Source organism: Dermacentor silvarum, chromosome 5 (genome assembly GCF_013339745.2).
Source record: "Dermacentor silvarum isolate Dsil-2018 chromosome 5, BIME_Dsil_1.4, whole genome shotgun sequence".
Taxonomy (NCBI): Eukaryota; Metazoa; Arthropoda; class Arachnida; order Ixodida; family Ixodidae; genus Dermacentor; species Dermacentor silvarum.
Genome location: NC_051158.1, coordinates 112,759,614 through 112,773,323, shown reverse-complemented (window position 1 = coordinate 112,773,323; position 13,710 = coordinate 112,759,614).

Sequence of the window (13,710 nt, the reverse complement as noted above, 5' to 3'; positions counted from 1 at the left end):
GGCGTTGGTGACTATTGCCGGAGCCTCTGATATAAATAGGCACTTGGTGCCGCAGCTAAACGTCGCCTCCCTTCCCTCCCCCCCCCCCCCCCCCGCACGGCCTTTCGTGCGTCAGAAGAAGGCGCGTTTGCTCTACATATATGGTGATTTAAAGGAGGAAAGAGACGCCTACTTCTGCAGCCCTTAAGGGAGCACGGCACAGAACGCGCGTTTGTTCTCCGCCGTGCATTCATTCCCCGTGAAAGCGCGCGTCCCTCGCGCCCTTTGACTCGCACATACAGCGTTCGGCGGCGCGCGGCGACTATTTCATCTCCATTGACGTCATACGGAACCTCACGGCGACGGCGACGGCGACAGCGACGGCGACGGCGACGGCGACGGCGACGCCGACGGCAGAAATCTGCTTTGGAGTGTCCATATAATTGCTATCGCAATAAAAAGTTGTCGCAGTTTCACCTGAAATGCGAAGCATCAATTGCGATAGCAAATTTGAAGAGAGCTATACGGAGTAAATGATATTAGCTTTATCAGCTGTATTAACTTGGACATGCAGCAGCACCGGCAACGCGCAGAACTGTTGTCGACGCCATCGGCGTTTTGCCCGCGTTCGCACAAAATGCGTGCGGCGTTGGTGACTGTTGCCGGAGCCTCTGATATAAATAGGCACTTGGTGCCGCAGCTAAACGTCCCCTCCCTTTCCTCCCCCCCCCCCCCCCCCCCACGGCCTTTCGCGCGTCGGAAGAAGGCGCGTTTGCTCTACATATATGGTGATTGTAAAGGAGGAAAGAGACGCCTACTTCTGCAGCCCTTAAGGGAGCACGGCGCAGAACGCGCGTTTGTTCTCCGCCGTGGGTTCACTCTCCGTGAAAGCGCGCGTCCCTCGCGCCCTTTCACTCGGACATACAGCGTGCGGCGGCGCGCGGCGACGATTTCATCTCCATTGACGTCATACGGAACCTCACGGCGACGGCGACGCCGACGGCAGAAATCTGCTTTGGTGTGTCCATATAATTGCTATCGCAATAAAATTAACCTTATATGATAAGACGGCGTCTGAATCCATGACGTTAATTAAGACGATCTGGGGCGCGAACTTGAAGGCGGCGGCGCGGCCCGTCTTTCGTGTTTGGCGTCTTTCTGCCTTACGAAGCTCCTTCCCACGGCAAGTACTGGCTTTTCGGTATATTACAAGGTTAATTTGCTATAGCAGCTTTTTTTTCCAGCTTTTTTTAAGCTTTTTTTTCCAGCCATTAGAACACAGCGCTCCTGTTCCTGTTAGGCCATTGGAATGCGCCATGAGAGGTAATTTGTAAGAAAGAGATTTAGCTCGGCAGCTACTGAATGCCCTGTATTCAAAACATCTAAAGCGCAGAGTTATTTTCTGAGACAACGGCTCTATCAATTGTAAAAAAAAATGTACTTGAAAAAGAAAGCTAAATTTCACCCACTCTGTGCCACAGAATTTTTATTTATGGCCTGAAACTTTTCTTGGAAATTTTTCCGCAACCTAGTAGTAAAAAAACAAACAAACATTGAAATACGAAGTTTAGAAATCCGTCACTCTGCACGAAAAACGGATATCGTTGTTCGGTAAGTTGAATGTGTAAGAACATCTGCAGTTTGACAAACTTGATCAATGAATTTGCAGCTTACGTGAAGTTTTTCCAATGTTCACGAGGGTTTTGCGAACGTCCTATTCACAAATTAGGGGCATAAATTAAAGCATGCAGTCTATAATACAGCAACTGTGTCCACTTTATATGTGCCATTAGGGGAAGTTTACCTAATTATGATATCGCTTTTTACTGCATAGTTAAAGGGTTGTAAATTCGGACTTTACGTGTTTTGTTTTTGTTTTAAATTTTGCAAGACTCCACAATTATCGTATTGCAAAAACATGACGGCGTGAATCAAAAATCTCCTTTCATCAGTCACTATATTTAAACTCTTCCTTTTACGTGCAACAAACGTAATCAAATTCGGTGCAGCGGTTGCCCAGAAAAACTATTTGCTCATTGCAATGTGTTTCGATATAGGAGCTGGCGAGCTAAAGCTTCCTTATAAAGGAGCACTGAAAGCCCTCGCGGTGAATTGTCGTCTTTTTCTCGCTTCATCGTCAGCCTATTCCTGTGCACTGCAGAACAGAGACCTGTCCCGGCGACCTCCACATTACCCCTGTATTTCGCAAGCCTATGTTACACCCTCCGCCTTCTAGTTTCCTATTCTCATCGCCCCACCTAATTTTCTTCCGCCATTCTTTGTGAATGCCTTCTTCGTGTGTAGCAATCTAGCGTTGTTCTTTTTCAACTGCTTTCCTGTTTCTTCAGCATATATCACTCGTGGATCTCAATCAGCTGTAACGTAAGTGCAGCGGCCATCGGTGCGGAGATTACGAAACAATAATACGCGAAAGTTGGGGCGACCGCGAACGATTGCTCTATTTTATAGCTCCTTTTCGTACGTAGCCATCGTAGACAGAAAGGCTGCAATTGTGCATTCCGGCCGAACGCGTCAGCACTCCAGGCCACTGAGGCATAGCTGTATTTTTGTCCAGCATCAGATTCCGATTGCGTTCATGCGGCCAACTTATTTTGCTCGCTGTATGCCTACGTCAACAGAAAGGCGTTCTCGGAAGGCATGTGCATGCACTATAAACTATAACGTGGCTTCAGTAACACCACTCGCTGTTCTGCAACAAAAATTTCTTTCGTAGAGATATCGAATTTATTCAGCGTTTCCCCCTAAAAAAAGCCGCAAGAAAGAAATGCTTGCATCGGCTTTTAGGTTTCTTTCGTGCATGCAACTGCAGCAACCCCTTGCACATAGCGCATGTCTTGTTTGCAAAGTAAATACTGTAATCTTTTTTTTTTTGAAGCCTGTTCTGAATCCCCGGCACCAATGCTAACACAGTTACAGATATTTTCGTGGCGTGAATCGTTTGAACGCGTTTCGAATGGCGCTTATTTGTTGTGTGAGAAACACGTTGTCGTTTTCGAAATAGCGGTCTTCAATGTTCAACATTGCGTAAAGGTGTAAACTGACTCGCATTTTTCATTGTGGCAAACAAATACATCTCCCCGCTTGTTGCATACGGACGGGTGCGGGTGTCATTCATGGTAATTTGTGGCAGCCCTGCTGGGTCATTGAACTGGTGCTGGCCGAAGAGTTGAATCTTTTCTGTACCGAAGCACGAAAGAACACAGGACTTTGTAGAGGACTGAACAAACAAGAAAATAGAGATTGTGTGTAGGCTATGCAACAGGCCACGTGGGGAAGTCATGGCATCTACAATGAAAACGTAAATAAAAAAGAAAACTAGGTCAGGGTTTGACACTGCCAATTCTCAAGTATGCGACAGCATATTTGAATTTTGACATCTCAATAGCTGCTCGCGCGGGAGTCCTGGCACGCTCACATTTTATCAAAAGTGACGTTTCTATACCTTGTATCTATTATAAACCTCTGATTTCGTGCACACTGTGGCACTCTCCCTGGACACACATCGAGATTTCCGTTAGACGTCTCCGAATTAAGTGAAATACACCTATAATGCTACTAAAAATGTGGGACCGGTGGTGGGAGCGAACATCTGCCGTGGATAAGAATATCGATTTTGGCGAGTTCGTCTAAGTTTATGTCGTCATCGAGTCTAGTTTTTAATCTATGGAATATTCTTGCGATGCATAAGTGTTTACAAGTTCTTACTGCTGGTACAGTGACCTACCGATGCGACTAGTGTCTCTGATACAGTGTTTGATAACCCTATCACTTTGTGTATACATCTATGTGTTCTTGACAAAATAAATCGAGTTGGTAGTCAGTGCTCGTGTTTGTCCTTTCGATAACTAATTCGTTCTTTTCTATCCGCACTTCGGGGCTTCGCGCTGCAAGAAAAGACGCATTTAACCCGTGTCTTTCAGCACAGCAGCCCAAAGCTCTAGCCATTGGACCACAATCGCACGCATGCTTCTCTGGAGCCAATTTCGTTCGTTTTCTGGCATAATTTATCATGACAGCTATAATTTAGAGGCGCTCTATAAGCTGCACCGATGTCAGGATCTTTTTCTACTTATGCTCTCTGTTAGATACCTGCAAGTGGATCAAGGTCACATGTAACGCTGTAGCATTAAAACGTCTTCAACAGCTCGCCAGTCGTTTTCTTTTTTTTGCCCGATAGCGTCACGTGACACGCGAACTTAGGAGACAGGCACGTGGCTAATTAACCCTCGTATGCTACCTGATAGCACCAAGGCTGCCAGATTCGAGACCAGCACTATGAATGAAGGACAATAAGGGAAATAGAGGGGCTGAATGTTTGTTCAACGCGATGTTCCACATCCGCCCGCCATGGCTCTGAGTGGCGCTGGCTAACACTCCCAGGGGTATAGATCTAGTAAACATAAATATCCAAGCTAGTGGACGGATTGACGGCCGTCGCCGTAGCAAGATTCATAGTTCGACGAACGCGTAACGCGGAGGTGGTAGGTTCATCTGCCGCTCGTGACGAGTTCTCTTTTTGTCCACCTTCATTTTCCACTTTGAACATCATTTTCTACATTACAATTTCAACCCCAGCCAATTAAACGTATGCTTGCTTGCCTGTTGCATTTATATGGCCTAATGCATCGCGAACATGTGGAACCACTCGCACAGCTTCTTCCGACAGTGGCTTCCGGTGTTGCTGTGGCAAAGAGTGGCTTCTGATATTGCTGTGGCAAGTTGTGATTGCAGAGACCACGTCACACATATATGACGATACCCTTTATTTTCTCAGCACTTTGTTGTATGACGGCTTAATGAAAAAGAAGCTAGAGTAGAAGTGCTAGCGCTACTTTGTTAATTGTCTCCTCTCACGAATACGACCTTACTCAGCCTGTCCGGCCAGCACGCCTTAGTGATTGTGATTCTGACATCAGCGAAGGTGGCACCGTTTGTTTTGTTTTTTGAAACAAAACAGTGCGAAGGATAGGATAAACAACAAAAAAGCAACATGGGCGCTGCATTCTTAACATCACGGTTTACTACAACTAATGGCATTATATACGCAGAAAATTGCGCGATAAATGCAAAACATCAAATTGCAAAGTACGACTTATTGGCCAAGCCATGTCGCTAATAAAATATCTCTCTTGGCCCTGCACTGCAATCGAAGTGCAGCCGGTGAATGAGTGGCAAAATCTTTGTAACTCTGATAGACCTCGACTAGCTGCAAGTATAAATGGTTCTTTCTAATGGACACAACGTTCGTTTCACATAAAGTAGCACTGCATGGGGATACTGTTACAATGAGATAGCCGGTTTGATCATGTGCATATATTACCAGCAGCAAAGTGCTCTCTTAGGCACGCGATCAGACATCGTATACTGATAGTGGCACAACATAGACCTCCTCTCCCCCTCCTAAGAGAACCAGATACAGACTTGCCCACATGTGGTTGCTGTGGGAATTATTCTGGAAGGCTGCCTGCGGTCTGTTGACGAGCTCGAAAATCCTGCTTAGCTGATCCCTCAGAGAAAAAGAACAGAAATATGTGCAAGCGCGTGTCTCAAAACTGTCTTTTTATACGTCATGCGCCATTCTATGTATAAACGTAATTTGACCTGGGCATTTGGCTTTTTTCTTTGGAGAAGGATGTACAATAGATAGTGCGCCAAAGAGAAGGTGCGCGCACACTGCGGGCTTGTCGTATTGAAAATTTTTTGAGGGACTTGACAAACCAGCTTCATGCAATAAGGCAAGAATAAGACAAGAAGCGCCCAACCTTTCTTGGGAAGCCATAGGTATATTGAATTCCAGATGATTGTATAGTAGAAGAAATGGCGCTGAATTTGTGGCCTCGGTTCGCGAGTGAAATCCGAGCAATTTTTCTTTTTTTGTAACGCAATAAATATGCCTAGTATGGACGTTTATAACAGTAGTGTGATACAGTGACCTTTTTTTTTATTTTCACGCATAAGCGAAATTTGTCATCACTTCCTCTTTCATACAGACATGACGTTCACTTACAGTCATTTATAATATAATTTATCGCGAAATGTCGCTCTCTCCCTTTGATTAATGCTTACTTGTTTTAGTGTCATATTTGTTTCCAGGAGTTCGCAGGTGAAATACCCTCTTCACGCTGAAGTGCTTACTTAGCAGATTTCTTCGATGAAACAGCCGAAAACATTTTGAACATTGAAAGACCATATGTTGTGCAGGACACCTTATTGCACTTCTGCCTCAAGAATGCGATTCCTTGGAATGCTAAGGCAAGTGTGTTTCTTTCTATAAAAAATCATTGGGCGGCGCGCAGGTAATTACAATTCCATACTTATGTTCCCTTCTCTTTGTCCGCCGTATCAACGTTCTTTCAGCTTAGTTAAAGTAATTTTTTAAATGGCAAAAAACAAAGGATACGCAAATAAGCTTCTCTGCCCTAAATTTCGATCCAGTACTTCATATTGTTTAAAACGATCGTGTAGAGTTTTACTATTTTTTAGTCATATTGGGTGCACAAAACGAAACTAATTTAAACAGCACACTCGTAGCACGCTTAGCGCTTGTTTTTGCATGAATGGGTTCCGAAGGATCAAAACTTGAAACACTGGCAAGAAAACTAAGAAAAGCGAGACGTATAGCAAATACTTTACTACATTCGCTAGCCTCTCTCTTTCCGCGCGCACTGGAAGTAACGCTATCCAATATTGAAAGCTATGCTTCACCGAGAGCACCGTCGCTGTTGTGTTCTCCTTATCGAACTGGGTCATCTTCCTGCGTTTTCCATAAATCAGTTTTCTCTCTTCTGCCGTAAATAGCTTTGAATTGGCCGGAAGCTCACAATTCACAGCGCCACCACGCTGTTTGTGCCCCTATGCTACACTTTATTCAGTGGCTTGCTTTTTTTCGCAGGTTTGCAGTTCGAGGTTCTGCATGAGACCATCACTCAACGGAGGCTGTGAAACGCAGTATAGGGCAGTAAGCCTTTCGCGGCTATTTGCGACTACTTGCGGCTGCATTTTATTTGTACGAGTTGATGTAGAGAATATTAAGTAGTGATACTACGATTCACTCGCAATGAACCCACTTTTTAAAGATCATTTTAGATCACAGGAAATTTAAATTCCACTCGCTTTCTAAACTCAGCGGACGTTGGTTGGTTCCTTTTGTAAGATTACGATGTCCGCGGGTCATGACACTGACTTCATTAAAGACACTGAAACGGGAATCGTAATGGCATATACTGCGTTGATGTGGCACTGGACCTATAATATTTCAATTCACAATCTTGGGCACGTTAGAAATATCAACAATTTCGTTTTTGGTGTTTTGAACTTTGTGTGTAGCGTATTCAAAGTGAATTATCTTGACGAAGAACAACGCGATAGACGAGGGACGAGAAAGAAACACGACACGAGCGCGGTGTCGTGTAAATAATTAGAGTACTGGAAATTTAACCCTTGCCGTACATCTCGATATACGTTGAGAAAGCTGGCTGGCGTATGAGGTTTTGCTATGAAAAAAAAACCCCACATTTTCGCCAATCCGAAGGTTCGAAATTTCACGCACGCAGTAAACATGCCTAATTAGGCGAACTCATATGCAGCGACTTATTTAAAGAGCAGGTTTAGGTAATCCTAAGCTGAGGTAACGCACGCGTTTTGTGTAATACAGATGAACGCATTCTAAAAAACTGATAGACTGACAGGCAGTGGACTTCAGCAGAATATCTAGTGCTTCAGTTATAAAAGAAAACAAAACAATACGTGCCCAAAATCACATCAAACACTTATTGCACTATACGCTGACGTTGTCACACCTTCCCCTTGTAATTGCCGCAATTTTACAGACGTTACGTCTTTTACATCAGCTGCACGGAAAAGGCGCCTCTTGTTGTTGTGAGCGTGATTCACAACACTCCATGTATATGCAGGTGCATTACTAAACGAATCGCTTTGAGGATGACATGGACGTAAAATGCATCTGAGAGGCTATACGGAGTAAGTTACCTGTATGATCAGCCCTCTGAAATGTGGTTTGCCTGTGCTCAAGGCACTGCCCCCAGTGCACCGCCAATATATCTCACGCTTTGTTTTTAGTAAGGGCCATAAAAGCTAAGGCAGAATGCTGAAATGGTTGGTTGCTTTATTTAGTTGGTGTATTTCCATCGCTGCAAATGGAACACAACCTCAAATAGGCACGGCTGGCGCTAACAGCGCCTCCTCTGTTTCGCGTGGTGTATCGTCTGTAGCACCATAGACACACGGCACCATCCAGGCCGTGTAATTATAGGAGATACGAGTCGTACGTAATATCAACAATAACCGTGACATAACATTTACTTTAATAATTTTCTCATAATCCTCACAATTCTTTCTCATAATGCTCTATTGAAATGACCACGTAAGGCATTTGAAGTATTCAGTTCGTAATTTTCACTCGTGAATATTACCCTTAGAAATTCCCTTGGAGGAGCACAAGAAGAACCGACCGGCAAGTCAAACAAAAGCTACGCTGGCCCAAAATCTCATCACGTAGGAAGGCGCACTAAAAGCGTTATTTTGACAGGCTAAATGGCCAAAGAAGATCACCGGGCCATGAGGAATGTCTTTAGGAACACAATACTTTCTGATTCAAATTGCCAGAACTTATGCTGACAATCCCGAGACTTCAGAAAACAATAACATCCCATTCACAAAGGTACAGCGACGTTTTCAAACACGCTCCTTCTAATCCTACCGTACGACGTGCTACTCAGGTAGCTAACTGGCTTAGGTAACCTAAATTCCGGCAAAACTGCCTCAAGCCACACGGGCTAAATAGTCCTATAAAAAAAAGGCTGTAATTCTTGTAACCCGCCGGTCGCCACAAATTCCACTACCTAGTGGTTTTAATGAATAGATTAGCTGCTTCGCAAATTATATGCGTCATCGTCTCAACTCTCGAGTATTTAATATCGGAACAGAAACGCGAAAAGCACTTGTAGCTCAGTGCCCAGGTAATTAATTTTTACTCAAAGTCTGACAATTCAAAGTACAAATTATTTTATTCAGCTATGTCTGTGCATGCAAGGCGCTTGCGTGAGAGCACCTATTGCTATATATATATACAACGCGTAACCAAGCGGGATAGAAAGGCGCGCGTGTCTCCAATTCCAGTACACTGGCACTCTGAATAATCTTGCGGTAATAACGTGCCGCTCGGGCAAGAAACGCTAAGCTTTCACGGCGCAACGTGGTTAGCAGCGTAATGATGGACTGGTTCACGGCTCTGTGTGCGTGGCACTTTCATTAAATATTCGTCGGTGCATTCATTAGCGGTATACGCCACGAAGGTGCTAGTAATCTGCGCTGTCATCCAAAACGTATTCTCTTGAGTTTGGTAATCCGACCATTGATCCGTGAGAGCAGTCTCACTCCGTTACCGTGCTAACCTGTACGTATATTACCGGGCGTCTGTGAAAGCTTTAATGAGTCATGATGGGGCTACGCTGTTGATCGCAATTTATCTGCACTGGAATGCTTGTTTCAGTGAAGAAGAGCTTGGTTAATGTTAGGTCGTAGGAAGTCATCTATGCAGAGCATCCCCAAGATTGTTTCGTGAACAAGTGCGATTAAGCGTAGGTCTTCAGCGTAGGTCTGAACCACACTGAACAACAAAGCTATTTCTTTTTAGTTTTTGTAACTAATTCTTACTCAAAGTCTCACAATTCAACGTTCAAATTATTTTATTCGAACGCTTACACGTGCCCTACGCTGCAGCTCGGTACTTCGGCGTTGGGCAGCTGAGCTAGAGGTCGCGGGTACCTTTCCTGCCGCGGCAGCTGCAATTCAATGGGCCCTATGTGCAAAAACGCTCGTGTAATTTAGGCGCACGCTAATGAACCGCAGGTGGACGAAATTATTCACGAGCTGCCCACTATGGCGTGGCTGGTAATGAGATCGTAGTTTGGTCTAATAAAGCCCCAGAATTTATACAACTTTAAAGAAACTGTGGTGCTTCAATCATTTAGGCCGTTCCAGGAAACATATTCTTTATTTGCTTTCACTGCACTATCTCACGCTTAACTTTTGACGCTTAGTGACGCTTAACTTTTGCACGTACGTGTTCGGGGAGCTTCAACATACTTTATATAGGTTTTATATATGGCCAGACGCTTTTTGGCTAGCTCCCCTACCTTCATTTTATCACTCCATTTCTTGGTCTCCCGTGCATAACAGCAAGCACCCAAACGCGGAAAATAACACAGCGGCCTCGCACTGAGAGAACTGCGGCTCCATGCCCGAGTTCAGCAAGACTCAACTTGTACCCAAGCATCACAGTCGGACAGTTCGACAGATTATCGAGACACGGTCCACACATCGTAAAAAAAACGAGATCGATGTATCAGTTTTGCTTGAGTTGCGCTCCATGAGAAAGAAGTTTTCTTTACCAATGGCTAACTGTTCACTTTGTTTAACCACGTGTGATTATATAATGCTCTGTTTGTCGCGAATAGACCTCGAGCATAGAGTCGGCGCTGTGTTGTCGTGTCATTTCGTGTGAGTGTTTATTTTTTTGTTTTTACGGGGGGGGGGGGGGCGGCATAGTGACCACCAGCGTGAGCAGGACACCAGTGCTCACAAAAGACCTGTCAGGAATGGACTTCATTTCATTTTGTTTTATTCAGACAACGATGCGGGGCACTCCTCACAATATCATTCCATATATGAATTGACGACGATGGCATGACGACAATGGGATGAGGATACGGAAGTGATGACGATGGTTAAACGTCAACAGTATGACGACGACGACATGACGAGAGTCGGATGTCGAAGTTACAATGATGATGATGGAACGACCGCAAAATCCTCCCGACGATGGTATATGAACGGATGCATGAAAACGACAGTATGACGACGATGCAGTGACGGCTGTGGCAAGACAAAAGCATGAGGACAATGGGTAGTCGACGAGTGTACAAAGACGATGGCGTGATGATGACCGTATCAGGAAACCTGTATAACGACGATGACACGAAGACTAAAGGCTTGACAAGTGTCGGGCTTAAAAAAGTTGGAGTGACAAGAATGGCGCGACCATGGCTGCATTGCGACCACGGTCTGACGATGAAGGCATGATAGCGACTGTCTCAGGATGACAGCATTACAAGGGAGGCACAATCACAATTGAATGACGGCGGTATGATTACAATACAATGCATAAGAAAGAATGACAGCGATGGAATAACGAAAGTCGGTTTGATGACGTTCAAACGACTACGATGGCATGCCGACGACTGTGAGACGACGATGGGCGGGACTACTAGAGTCGGTTAACCTAGCTGTAATGAAGACCACGCAATGAGCACGACGGCACCATGAACGCGAAAAACATACGTAGTGGCGCAATCTATTAGACAACTTCGATCACTTGGTGATCCAAGCATGATGAAAGTCAGATCCCGAAACTAGAAGGACTACATTGGAACTGCAACGAGGGCATCACCACCAGGAGCATATACCTAGTGGCCGAAACAGGTAGACAACGTGGGCGATTGGGCCGGCGAGAGAGGCTAGATAGATAGATAGATAGATAGATAGATAGATAGATAGTTAGATATATAGATAGATAGATGGATAGATAGATAGATAGGCTCCAAATGAATGAAGTAGGCCAAGAATGCTATACGCTATAAAATCCGTAGTCATCGGGTAACACTGGCCACGTGTGCCTTCTATCAGACGGTGTAGTTGCGAGGCCACTCTGTTGTGTTGCAAGGCTCAACCGTAGTCGCCGTGCGGACATTCAGGGCTATAAAAGTGCGACAATCACCTCTATCATCCAGCGAATAATGAACAGCGAACTTCGTTTTGCTGGCGTAGTAGTGACAGCCTGTTTTTGCACCCATGTACCTTTGAATTCCACATCTGGATTTGTATGCGTGGATTGACCATTCGATTGCACCTCAGCTGTGCACTCTTGGAAGGCCTTCACAATAGGTGTATTGCTTTGAAACAGAATCCTACGCCGAGCCTCTTTTAACGACAACTTGCGCGTACCTAAGCTAAGCCCTCCGAAAAAAATTACTGAATTGCTCTCCTAATTCCTCGTCATACATATAAAAGAAAGTTGCAGGAATGCTCCAGACTAAAAGCGCCAGCAAGAAAATGCATGGTATGTGAGAAATCCAAGATCGACGAACTAGGGTTGTTCGTCGAATTTGATGAGAAAGCTCTATGCATGCAACAAATAACATCGGTAGTTGTTCTGCTCGCGTTGGATTCTCGCTTCGAGTGTACGCACTTATGACATCTTCAGCTTGCCGTTTCGGAGCGCTCTAAACCGCTCTCGCGTAAAGCCCCTGGAAAACTCTCGCGAGCAGCGTTGTCTTCGGCGCTGGTTCAAAGAGGGTGCGCGCCTTGCGTTCGCCTGGTTCTCTTAAATTGCTCTCCTCCATCTTCAGGCGCTCTGAGGCCCTCCGAGCCCTGTCGTCGGAGCAGTCGTCGAGATTGAGAGCGTTTCCAGCAACGTCATCACAACACAGCTTCGCCACTGCTGGCGATGGTCCACCGTAACCTAGGCAACCTAGGTCACTCCATGCTGGCGTCTCAACGAACGCTCGTCCCAGCGGGAGCTTTGGATAGGCGAAACATCGCACGTTGGCCGCAGTCACGTGGGTTCGCATCAGCAATTTCCTCCTCCAAGAGCCAGTCTGGTGCGCTTGTTCTCTACCTCTGAGTACGGGGAACGCCGGATCTCCTTGACTCTGCTGCGGAGGATGGAGCTGACCAGTCGAAAATACCATTACAATGTGCAAGTTATGTTTCACAAGCATGTGCTGTGAAAACGAAGGACAGGCGTGATCATCATGTTGAAGGCAAGTACGTGGTTTCGCGCGCCGCTTTCTTACGTTCACAGCCGCATGTGTAAAGTTTTATCACGATAGGACATTACGCTTGTTTTCTCTCGCTCACTCTCGGTGCACTGCATAGTTCTCGCACTGATTCTGCGTCTGTCAGAGTATGTATGACTGGTGTTCGCAGTTGCTCTGGCTGTAGGTACCGTACAATAACATGAGAAACCCTGCGAGCACTTTGCTATAGGGCCACTAGGGCGGCGTCTCGATACCAGAACCAAAATGAACACAAGCTCCCTAAACGCCGAAGTCTGTAAAACGAAATAGCATGCACTTTAATAACACACTGCGTATTGAAGCAGCTACAGCTAGACGATAGAGCACGTGGGCCTTGCCTGTCTCTACTATCGGTGTGCTCTTATGAGTAATTGCAGCAGTAATTTATGTTCACTGACGTCCTAAACACTCCTTCATTTTGTTACCCATGGATGGTAAAACGTGCTTTATTGAACTCTGCTAAGAAGTCTTAACCCAATATTTAATTCCTTATTTGCATGCTTATACGAAAGTGACACAGTGCTTTTTCATTTTTCATTACCATTTGAAATTCAATTCCCGTGAACGTCACCCTGTCTTCTCAGAAGTTCTGAATTTTTACTCGGTGCGGAACAAGCCTTTGTGATCAGTCGTGTCACTTACAGCTTCCCGTACCTGCGCGTTCTCAAAAAGGACGAACTCAAACTGGACCGTCTACTCCGACTTACATATCGGAAAGCACTCACTCTGCCACCATGGGCCATGAATGACAGGCTCCTTGAAATGGGCATCTATGATACAGCGTCAGAACTCTTCCAAGCTCATTACATGAACCAAGTCATTCGGCTCACCC